The sequence below is a fragment of the Prorops nasuta genome, unplaced genomic scaffold, assembly GCF_024137725.1.
Source record: "Prorops nasuta isolate Cenicafe-Biocafe unplaced genomic scaffold, Cenicafe_Pnas_1.2 PNAS00119, whole genome shotgun sequence".
NCBI lineage: Eukaryota > Metazoa > Arthropoda > Insecta > Hymenoptera > Bethylidae > Prorops > Prorops nasuta.
Window position 1 is genome coordinate 42,655 of NW_027116916.1, and position 12,463 is coordinate 55,117.

The 12,463-nt window shown below is 44.3% G+C and overlaps 1 pseudogene; it reads right to left on the bottom strand.

Annotated features, from left to right (window-relative positions):
• The window catches only part of LOC136784983 (glutamate receptor ionotropic, kainate 2-like), an 85,312-nt pseudogene that overhangs the window by 34,224 nt on the left and 38,625 nt on the right, over window positions 1–12,463 (bottom strand).

The window sequence follows — 12,463 nt, forward strand, 5'->3', positions numbered from 1 at the left end:
CGCAGCCTCGCCGCGCGTCATTTTGTTGACGGCCTGCGCGGACGAGCAATTTTCAAGTTATACTTTATACTTTAAAAGCCATATAAAGTCATAGGGAGGAGAACGCGAAGGGGTAAGGGTGGTGAGGTATCGAAAGCAGAAAGCTTTTTCCAATACCTGACACAGCTGTAGCATTTTTGAATGCTCGCTGGTAATGCCCTGTCCACGGCGGGCCGAACTTTATTGGCGACAATGACGTATGGCGCCTACCTGATCGATATTCGCGATCCCTCGCAGATCATTTATATGCATACTCGGCTAATATGAAATTCTCCCATCCTAAATCCGAAAGCCATCAACCGTACCGGTGATATGTTCACTTTCAACAGCTCAAATATATGCCCTTGAAGATAGCTCCCTCATCAAAATGGAATCAACGAAACCTCCAATCCACTCGAAATTTCCGCGACGAAATCTTGGCAGATTATGCTATCGGCAATTAGCGTCAAAGTTCTCTCTATGAAATATTGACTGTGGAAATCCTGGGACGAGAAACTCTGCGCCCTTTGCTCATGGAATTTCTTCTCTTGTAGTTATTTAAATAAAAAAATAGAGCTAGAAAAAAGAGAACGAGCTAAACATTCTTTAGAGGAGAAAGTCTTGCGGAGTATATTTCAACGAGAGCTCGTTTGTTTCCGCTGCGAGTAGTGTATGTAGCCACTTGCATAGACAATATGTTGCCTCGACGTGTATATTATAGTTGGTGGAGAATACAGGAGGCCAGCAACACTTTTACCACCGGCTGTTTTTCGCCGAAGACGAACGGCCACTTTGAGGAAGAGTCTCGTAATTCTGTGTGTGGGTTTTAGGCTGGTATTTGGCTTTTCGGCAAAGCCCGTGCACACGCACACCACCGCAAAGTCACACCTACCTACACGGAAGTACTCGTCTCATATTCGCACGTATCCAATCTGGCACTAGCGAGCCCAGCATTCCGGGAAATCCTGTTTAATTAATTACCGTGCTAGACCATGGGTCCGCAATACTCAATTCTCTGTACCCGATTCAGATTACTCGACATCCCTGTGAACCGCTATCAGATTTTCCTGCAGCTTCGCGATAAACAGAATATCCACCTGCCACGTTAAACCTGATATACTATCAGCAATTGCTCGCAAAAAGACTCCACGTCCGGAGTAATTACACTACCCATCTAATTTTACAAAATAAATAATTTCATTTTTCGAAAGCTCTGCTTACTCTAGTTCCTCGTCCGATTATCGGGTAGATTGCTTTGGAAGAGGATTTGGTGGTGGTGATGGGAAAGTGGACGTCTACTGGCAAAATAAACATAATAGGAAAAAAATAAGAAGACTGTCGGGCTATATTCCAGCACTCCCCGTCGTCGTCGTCGTCGCCGTCGTCGTCGCCGGTGCTTTGATGTAATCGAAGGCTTCCATTTTAAATCACCCAATCTAGCATCTCGATCAGGATCGAAACCAATGAAAAAGTTTAAAGATCGCGAGGAAGGGTGGGGAGCAACGTCATACGATGGAAGATTACGTTTTCGATGCGATCTATGCTCCGGCAGGCGGGCAGGCAGGCAGGCAGGCTCGAGACGCGTCGATCGAGCTGTCTAACGCTAAATCGCTCGATTCCATCCGCGTTAAATCAGTCCCACTTTTCCAGCGACGGCGTCAAGAGCTCGTTAAAAAAAATTGCCTCGTAATCGATGAGAAAAATCTAGCGAGCAGAATGCACCGGATCGTATCCCGTAAATATAAATTAAGAGCCAATATACCTAATACCTGAAGGATACCGCAGGAATAAGCTTCCACAAATGAGATTTTTGTCTCGAGTGAAAAATGGCTCCCCCCCCCCCCTTTCTACAGAATCAGCTCTCTCTCAGTTGCAGATTAATTAAAGAATCAGCAGAGTGTGTATGGTTGCGTCCTCTCTTCCGTGAAAACTGCACGTTAAGGAAAAAACAATTTTTCACCGGGCTTTTTTTCTCGAGCTAATCCTACGAGCTTTCACTCAGGCAATTGTCGCAGAGTCAGGATGGTGGGCATCAGCTGGCAATTCGGTGGAGAACGAGATGAGCGCCAATCGGGAGGAATATAGCACTATACAGCCTTTGCAGCCAGTGGTTGTGGGCTACCGCGTTGGCTGGAAGGCCTGGAAGGATAAGTGGTAACGAGAGCCGTGAGAGATGTTAACTTAGCTTGAAAAGGTGGAGAGGGGCCTTGCGTTATATTCGGTAAGCGAAGCTCTACTAAACCAACTACTCGAGTTGTAAGTTGCACGCAGCAACCCCAGAGACCATTTCTCATTCTGACTGCTCGACTGCACCACTCGCGAGAATAGGAAAAAGGACACGCGAAGCGTGGGCTGAAAGGGAGGGGCCATTTTCTGCTGGAAGGAAAACCACTAGCCGGAAGAATTCATTCGACCTGCCTGCTGGATAAGCAGGAAAACTTCCTCAGGCGATATCTCATCGTTCACACCTTATTTACTTACTCCCCTTTCTCCTCTCGGCCCTGTGTACTTCATCTTTCTCACTGATCACAACTGCGATTGAAACTCTTCGATAAGAAAAAAACTCGTGAAAAGAGCCACGATAAAACTACACCAAAAAAGATAGGATAAAGACTCGCCGTATATATACATATATATATATATATTCGACGGAAGAAAGGAACGAGACATTTCGTATCTTCGAATAAACATGATACGAGGATGAAGCGAAAATATTTCTCTTTGCATGCTCGAATGAATTTTTATTGGATAGAAAATGAAATCCGACCTAGCGAAGCAGTTTGGATGAATTTTGGGAAGAATCCGCTGAAGCACGCACCGGCGAGCCATATCGCGCAAACCCCCTCCAACGGAACGATAGTTAAACTCAGCAAAATTCAACAAGGATTCTCCGCTCTATGAGATAACGATCAACTGCCAAGTCCGAATTTTACAAGCTGAATCTCTTTACTTTTTTAATTTTCTCTCGTGCCTCCGTAATAAAATATTTCTCATTTCACATATATATAAAACTGAATTTTCTTTAATATACACAACGATCGTTCCATTATCGTTCGTTCCATTCAGAGAAACACCTGCAGTGAAAGCTGGATCAAAGTTTTCGACAGCGAATGGCAAGAGAGAGTTTTAACTTTTCAGTGCTCTTCGGTAAAAATATATGTATAACTTTGAGGCAGAAAAGTCTCCTTGGGGACGTGACCATCACCGACTCCTCGCAGGACGATTGATCGTCATCCTGGCGACATTAGCAGATCCGAAGACAAATCGACTTTCCGAAGACAATACCCGAAGCTTTTACGAAGCCTGACATTCTGCTCTCAAAAAATTTCACTTTTTATTTTCTTCAATGAAATTTCTCCGTCCCATCTCTATAAACACTAAACGTGATTTCATCGGAACTTAACAAAAAAAAACAAAACAAAACAAAAAGAGAGAAACAACGAAAATAAAAAAGCTTGCAACGCTTCAACTTTTCTGACGAGAAGAAAAAATTACTAGGGAAGGAGATCCAGATGTAAAAAAAGAGGAGTAGTTATTTTACCATTCATAAGAGAAGTTTAAAATCTGAGTGAAGAGCTTGAGGGGGAGAGAAAAGTTAAGTGTTATTGAAGCTGGACGGCGATACCTGCACACAGGGGACTACGACGAACGAGATTCAATAGTTTTGCTTCTTGCCACATAGTTAGAGCTCCTTCAAAGTAAGTATACCTACAGTTAAATGGGTAGTCGCGGCAATCACGGAAAGTTCTGCTGTTACGCTTCAGTCGACAATGAGGCTGGAATTCGAGTCGCGTATTCCTGCAGAAAAGAGAGCTGTAATCCCGAGAGTAACGAATCAGGCTTACTTTTCTCTCCAACAAAAACTCCAGCATAAGCACGAGAGCGTAGTAGCTCACGTAGCGAGCGTCAAGGAATGGCAAAACCGGCGATTATACCAACGGTAGGAAGAAACGTTTTATCGCGAATTGTAGGTAAATCTTTGACGGGGTAGAGTGTGAGAGAAGGGGGGGGGGTGTAGGAAGGGAAGGAGACGGAGGGGTTAACAAATGGCGCCTGCCAGCAGAATTATTCGCCGCGAGAACACGCGTTTGCAACGAACGGCTCTCCCATTCAAGCATGGGCGGCTCGATTAAAGCACCGCTCTCTCTCTCTCTCTCTGTGTTGCACCGAATTTAGGACAAATCCAGCGTGTCGCTTAATCGCCGTTTTTCACCGAGCTTCGGTGCAACGAAAAACGAGAAACGTTTTGTGTAGAAAAAACAGAGGGAGGTCGGGAGAGGGAGAGAGAGAGAGAGAGATGATAAGGAAACAAATGGACATTCCGAAGAAGCTGAAATAGGAATAGAAAACTAGAAGGGAGGAGAAAGGAGCAATCAACGGCGTCGAGGGTGGCGGTTAACCATGGCCAGTTTAACATCCGAATTAACATAGTCATTTGTTTCCCCAGAGACTCTCTTAGCCGTTTGGCCCGTACGTCGCGAGCACTCCAAGTATGAATCCCACGCCAGGTTATGCAACACCTAGCACCGGAATAAATACCCGGAAGATTATTCATTGTGTCTCCCAGTGGACGCTTGATTTTCCCCTGTGCCATCAGCCGCTGCACTTTTCCTTTCCAGACCGAACGAACGTTCGCAAGCGTGCACGCGCGAGTTGCCTGCAGATAATTTTCCAAGCCCAACTGGCCAGGTCCCACGTGGAAACGATGAAACTTTTGCCAAACCCTATCACCATCACGCTTACACTATATATATACATGGCTTCTCTCGTCCCTGTGTTGTTTCGTGAAACAATTCATCTTTTAGCCGCGAATTCTCCCCAAGTTACCCGGCTCGAAGAATATCTGACGAAAGTTTGCCGCGGTAATCGTGTCCCCAGACTCCCCTTTCCCAAGATGCACGAATATTACACACGCGCGATATTATACATCCCGAGCTACACAGACACTTTTCCTTTCTTCGATAGGAGTTTTATTACCGCCGGGAGAAATTACCGTGGACCCACCGAGATCGTAAATCGGTCCAGGAGCCAACTTTCAGCGATTTTCTAAGCCAACCACTTTTGATCGAGCCCGTACCACCGTCAAATTTCCGAATTTACTGCAATATTATTTCGTCGCCAACTGCTGTGACAAATATGCGAATCTCTGCTTCAATCGGCCATAAACGCTACGAGACAATTTCTCGAATTTACGCTCGAGCACCAGTAATATTTTCTGTATAGGACTTCTTCCTCTCTATGGATTATATATATATATATATATATATATATGACAAAGCTGGCTGTGTTGACGGAATGAATAAAGGTGAGGAGGTCGTGTGTTAAGATAGAAATCCACAAGCTAAAATTTCTGCAAAGGTTTCGTTGCTGCTTAGAAATTTAGCGACATTATTCTCGTGATTAATTCATGAGAGGAATAAGAGAGAGAGAGAGAGAGGAATAAAAAGAAGCTTTGGCGATTTGGAGAGTGAAGAGGATGAAGGGCATGGCTCATTCAAGCATATTCCTTTGATCAATCAGGGACGCGAGGAAGGGACGTGACGAATATCCAGGAAGATGGAGGAATTTGTAGTCAAGGAATGGCAATACTCCCGTTGAAACTGAACGACCATCGAACTTGGGTGCGTTTGAAGTCTTTGAGTCGGATTTCTTATCGTGGCAAAACGTAGGTGTCCGCACCTCCGCACCACCCTCCGCCATGCCGCGGTGCGCTCTGCTACCGCCGGCAGATCCTTCCAGTGCCTGCCAGTTGCCACCGCATACCGGAACTCCACCGTTTCCATTCCCATGGCTTCGAAACATTTCAATTACTTATGCCGTAGCCAACTCGAACCACTTCCGCTCCTTTCCATCCGCCATCTCCATTAGCCGCCTTAAGCCAGGAATACCGCTTTTTACCTCCACCAATCCGACTATTCGCCAAATTGATTTCTCCGTCCGTCGATCTGTTCGTTGCTCTTTCGATTTAACTTATCCAACTCGCCCGTGCTTACCTACCCTTTTCCACCACCCTTCGCCATTAATGACTCGGATAAAACTCCATCTCCACCCCTTCCCCCTACACCACCTTCCCCCCCCCCCCCTCATATTACCACTCCTCGACGCTTTCCTCTAACACATTGGAAAATGCCTCGCGATTGATCACCGATCGTCGATTAATCTCTAATCGCCGCTGCAGTGTACGATACGAAAAATCAAATTATACTTTCCATTAAAAACTCCCTTTATTTCATTCACACTCGTTCTCCCGTAATACCGATTTTCCTTCGTTATTACACTTTTCTCTTTGATTTCTAAGATTTTTTTTATATATTAATAAATAATTCCCCTAAGTGTAGAGTACAAACGAAGAAAAGTTTAAACTAGGAATCTCGTTGCGGGAGAAAGTTTCATGCCGGAGTGTCTTTGAGTATCGTCGAGGAGTATATCGGAAGGTTCGATTCGAGGAAAGAGCTAAGGGTTCGAACTAACGAATCTTTGGGCTACTAACGGTGGTTGTATCACTGAGCTCTCCAGTCTTTCATTCGTTGGACCGACTGGAAACGCTGGTATTCCGGGGATTACTACTCCCTGTGGAAAGTGTCTTGTTCGGTACAATGCGCCACGTCTACTATCAAATACACACACACACACACACACAGCAGAGTTTTTCCTCTTACGTAATACAACACAGTAAGCCCACTTGAAGATTCCTACGCTCTCTGATAGAAAAATCTTGCTCTTATCGTATACCTGCATGCTGGGTCTCACTTCTAACCCAAATGCATATAAAACTGTTTCCTATGAGATTCCTCCACGCTGACAACGCGTCCTCCATTAGAAAGAAACTTTCAGAACCTCCTGGACACATCTCAACATGAAATAATCACAATCTTACTAGCGTATCTTTAAGAATGCTTTTTAAATTCCAAACAATTTGCCTGGTATAAAATATTCATCCTCGTACATCTACATAAATTTATGAAATTTTCTACTTCGTCTCTCCTCGTTTCTTATTTATTTGATTTTCATACGGAGCTGCTTAATTACGGATTACTGTCACGATTTTCTCTCGTCCGTATATTTTTCTTCTTCTCTGTTGATTCCTACGGAAAGGTTTCGAGGCTCGAGGATTTTACGCGGTAGCTGATGGTGCCTCTGGTGAAAAGTTCGGGACGTTCGATGGAGCAGCGGCGCGATGCCGGGCATTTGCAGACCCTTAAACGAAAGCCATTGTAAACTGGCCGACCCGACTGGTGCACTCGCAGGGAAAACTTTACTTTTACCGAACGGCCGCCCGCGCGCATTGCCATTTCCGCCAGCCGAAAAATAAAGGATTACTTTATTTCCGTACCTCTGTATGCGCCTTACAACGCTGCTTCTTCACTTCCGCCGTTACTTTTACATCCTATCCTCATCTCTCCTGTACAACGGAACGGAATCTCTCCAGAGAACAGCAGCGTTAATCATCCGCAAAAACTACCCTAGTCATCCCTTAAAAATTTCCTCAGCGATGAAAACCGTCGCTGTAAATTCTAAATGCCCTTTATATAGACTGAAATAGAATTTTAAATCTATCCCATCGCGATTACCGGACACCATATTTTCTTCCGGTTCACCATTCACCTCGCGAGTCGACCAAATGCATCCCCATGGTGATATTAAATCCGCTATGAAAGTACTATGGAAACATCAGGGTATAAAAAATTATCAACTGCGATGAGAATGGAAGTAATAAGGGGAAAGCTATCAACATCTATATCCACGCAGGTCTCTGCTCAAAGAAGAAATTAGAAGAGACAATTGAATAACCTTGCTGGAGCCTGTGGTTCGATTATCGATACTCTATACTACAATAAGAATACTATAAAGGGATTAGATAGGAAGATTCATGGGACAGTTTGGGGGTAAAATGGGAAAATGTTTGGAAATACAAAAGTGGTGGTGCTGGATGCCGCGGGCAAAGTGGAAGAATCTAAGGGAATATATTCAAATCCCTATCGCTCCGGTCTTTGAGCCAAAGGGCAGCTGCAATAAGTCACTGTCTCGGAAGGACCCCATGAATAATGCAACGCATGACGGGGAAACTTCTTCGGCGAGCGGACAAGATAGCGACGGTGACGCGCCAAGTGCAACAGACAAGCGTGAGTATATAGTATTCTCCTCGAAGACGAAGCGAGTGCGACGATCGCTGAGCTGGAAAGGAAGATGAAGATTCGCCCAGGCTCGTGTGTATCTAGCGCGAGTACCTCTGACACAGTTCTCTCTGCAATGCCACGATCGATACACCATGCACACACCGGAACGAAAAATTTAACGCTGAATCGACGTGCAGATGTTCGTCAACGATTTACCACATGCTTCCCCCGCCCCCCTTCAACCGAGCTAATTTATCATTACTATAAGTAATTAAGGAAGCGAGCACTCTCGATCAAATCCAAAAGAAAAACAAGCAATTAATACTCAACGCGAATCATTCACTTGGACGGAATATAGAATCGACTGGATTAATTAATCGATTAGCTATATGTATATATATATATATATATATCTGAGATCGTTATAGGTTGGTTATAGTAGATATAGTTGGTTCGGCCAGACTGCAACTACCTTGCTAATTTTCAGAGGTGCAGCCTCGTGCAAATCTACGCCCATTTGCGGTTCACCCATAAGTAAACAAATGCCGTTATCGCAAGGTCCGATGAAAGCTAGCGGTACCTCTGCTATCAGGTACAGTGGTACTAGGGTCAGTCGACCGCGCGCACCCTTCGGTTCTCCAGCTCCCGGTATGGTCAAGCCATCACTTGGAGTTTCGTTTAACGAGCTCCGCCAGCGGATTTTCCTAATGCGACACCTAATCGGATTCATCGCATTAACGCTATCCTATGCGTAACACGTTGGGTTTAACGTGAGATCACATTATTTGCGTGACTGACATACTTAACCCTCTCCCCTTCACCCGTGGCGAAATTGATTCTGCCACGATTACCATAATGAATATCGCTGCTCTCCTCCACTTCCAATTAATCCTCCGCCTAATTTAGCCGTACATTCGCTCAAAATATCATCGTACGTAAACCGAAAAAGTTCGTTAATGTGGAAATTATGACAAACAGTGGGATATTGAATTCCTCGGAGTACTCGAAGGGCTTGCTTAGTTTTAACGAGGAGAATGAGAGAAGGTTTCAGTCGAAGACACATAAATTTGCATACGTTTAGACTTAGTGCAAACTGAGAAAAGAGGGGGAGAGTTAAATGTAACGTGAAAGAATGGAAGTATAGGTAAGGGAGCACTGCGAGGGACTCACCGATACTCCGAGCCCTCGTTGAGTTGCCTGACGGTAATGGGAAATTCGCTCGGTCCATGCGCTTTTAAGAGTTCCTGAAGCCGCACCAATCCTTCGTTGTTCTCATAAATAATTGTGAAGCTCTTCCATCCCCAGGCTTTCACCAAGTCTACGTACGCCTGTAACAATGGAAAGCACATTCTTAGCTGATATCACAATAATGGCAAAATTAAAGTTTCCGAATGTTCCTCCGATTGGTCCAGCTTATTCTCGTTGGTCGCACTCCTCTAAAAAGAATTCAGTAAAAAATTCCACTTTTAACTCATATTGGATTCATTGAAATGCACGACTATGCGGCGTTAAATCCGTTAAATGGTAATTGAAACGAACTATTGAAATCCACGATACACGCGGGCTCTTCGATAATTGCATGACGAACGGACCATATTTGTTTTTGCATATAGGGGTTGGAGAGAAATGAGCCACCGATGGAGCGGCTTTGGTTATTTTATACGTTGTATTAAGGGGGATAACAGGAAAGATCGCTTTCCATTTACAGTGGTAAGAAAAAAGGATGGGACGGGGGAAAAGAAAAGTTTTGATGGATAATAATGGGAGATGGCACGAAGGCGCCATAAGTTTTAGGCTACCGTGCAAATTCGAGCACTTTGCGGGGACAATGAGGAGACGTGAGTATTTGGCTCGCGTCTCCTCTCTGTTAGCCTTCCTCGTCCTCCCTACCTTTTTTCTCTCTTTTCTTCACCTCACTCTCCTCCGGCTTTTTCAAGCTTTCAGCGCGAAACGACTATCAGCGAACGCACGTTCGCCAATGACCGAATCTACCCCTTCCACCCTCCCCTCCTTCCCTTGTGTCTCACCATTTTTCTCAGCCTGCACGAACTTGCTCGAATTTCCCAAAGATCCACCATCGCATCGGTGCTAACTTGCATTTCGGGCCCAGGCTTTTCCGATAATCCCAACTTCCCTAAAAGCACCAATGTATATTTTCCACGGAGTAACTTCTGTAGTTCCTTTCCCCTCGCGCCTTTCAACTCTCATTCTCACCCCAGTCTTACCCCCTCCTCTTCTTACCCTCGAATTTCCCGTACCAGACTGATTCTCGGATGTTCAACCTTTTTATCTCCTTTCAAAGTCTTGTATTTCCTGCGCGACATCTCAGATTTTTGCCTATATTTGCCTTCGTGATTTCACGTGCGTTGCGTTTTCATCCAACTATTTGCTTTACCACTCTCCTCCGCCTCTCGCTGTCTCGTTTTTTTTCTTCTTTTTTTTAAACTTTATAGCGAGATTTATTTATAGTCGTTCGTACCCCGAGCTTGGGACCCTTCAACCTTCCCTCTAACGCTCGCGAGCGCTATAACAAGTCGTTGAAAAGATATTCTTTTTCAACGCCGTAGAAAGCTGCAGGAATTCGAAAGCTCGATGCTTTTTTCGCCGTCCATCCGACCTTTTTTTACAAAGGTCGATTTTGATATAATATCCCTTTTTGTATTCAGGCAGAAGTCGGTGAACAGGGAAGCTGGGAGGAGCAGAGGGTGGGGGAGGAAAGGGAAACCGCGAGAAGAGAAAGGGATGTGCACCGGGGAACAGCCGGCAGGACAAAAATCGTAGCTGGCCAGAGCTTTGCATTGCCTGTGCGATACGGGATGACAAATGCAGCAGCACGTACTTTAAAAACACATGCAAATTTATGCCGCCAAACGGCCTGTGCACTGAATCTCATCCGCTAAAAAAAAGCGCGGGTAAAAGAAATATCGCCAATGTCACGATTGTTCAAGAGACGGAACTCTGTGTTTTCCATAATCATGGAGAAATGTGCTATAAATTTATCGCAGGTATCTATATGTATATGCATCCACTTGGTACTCCTATTCCGTACCCCCAACCACCCTTATTCTTTATTCGCGCTCCCCGGACCACTCTCTCTTTTTCATTCCTCCCTTTATGCAGGGAGAAAAAAACAATTAAACGTAATTTCGGTCTCTACAACTTTTTTCACAAACTTTTCCCTTGACTAGCAGTAAAAATGTTGCTTCAAAGAACTTCATCCGACTTGACAATTTTACGTGCTAATTTTTGCAAAATTTTATAGCGAATGGAAAGGGGTTGTGGAGAAGGGAGGGGGTGGGGGGGGGGGGGGGGGAGATCTGGAGAATTTTAGTGGAATTCTAGTCGCATATCGGGTGACGATAATTTCTAGGCGGTGAAACGTAATTTTTCGATCCATCGGCATTACGTATTCCGAAGGCGCGACACGCGCGTATAAGAGATCGGGGGCCTTCGTGGCCAATGTAAATTGCGCGGAAATATTTCAAAAGCTCCTCTGGCCTTCCCTCTCACCCTTATTCCTGCGTCTAACACCAGTGGTGTCTTTATCAGGATATTGGCGAAATTCAAGTCCAGGGCCGCGCCGGAATGAGAGCGCGAGAGAAAGGGGTGGAAGGAATTTATCATAGTCGGTGCGTTATCATTTCAAGCACGTTTGCGTCTGAGTACGTTATACTTCAAAAACCTCGCTGCGGTAGCATCGGTACCGCGAATAACCGCAACCAACAATTCCATTGTCCATGCTTATATTCTTACGTATTATTCCTGCTGCAGCATTCTTCCAACATTAGCTGTAATAAAAATGAGTACCTCGGTATTATCCTTATATTTAACAAAATAACAAAGAACCAAAAACAGGCTCTCGCCATCTCGTTAAAACGTTTCTAGATAGATACGAATATTAAAAAAAGCCCGAGCAACTTTATTTCCAATATAAAAGATCGGAAATATAAAATGTGTTTCCGGATATATAACTCTGGTTTGGAGATACCAGGTACGGAGCGTACAAAATCATTTTATTATCTTTCCACATATACGAACATTATACATGAATATATATATATATATATATATATAATGTACATATACGCTTTACATAGCTCCAGATAAAATACGATAAAGGAGATCTTTTGATATCAATTGCATCGAAATTGCTTGCTTCGTGAGAATGTTAGTAAAGAAAAGTCTTCATTGCGTTTACAATAATGAGTGCGCATAAATAACGCGGGCATAATGAAATTTGTAATGTCAGGTGGAGAGGAAAAAAGTTTAATAAAGCCATTGCGCTCGGATGAAGGCAAGGTTCTTGTTGGAACTATAAGGATTCGTCT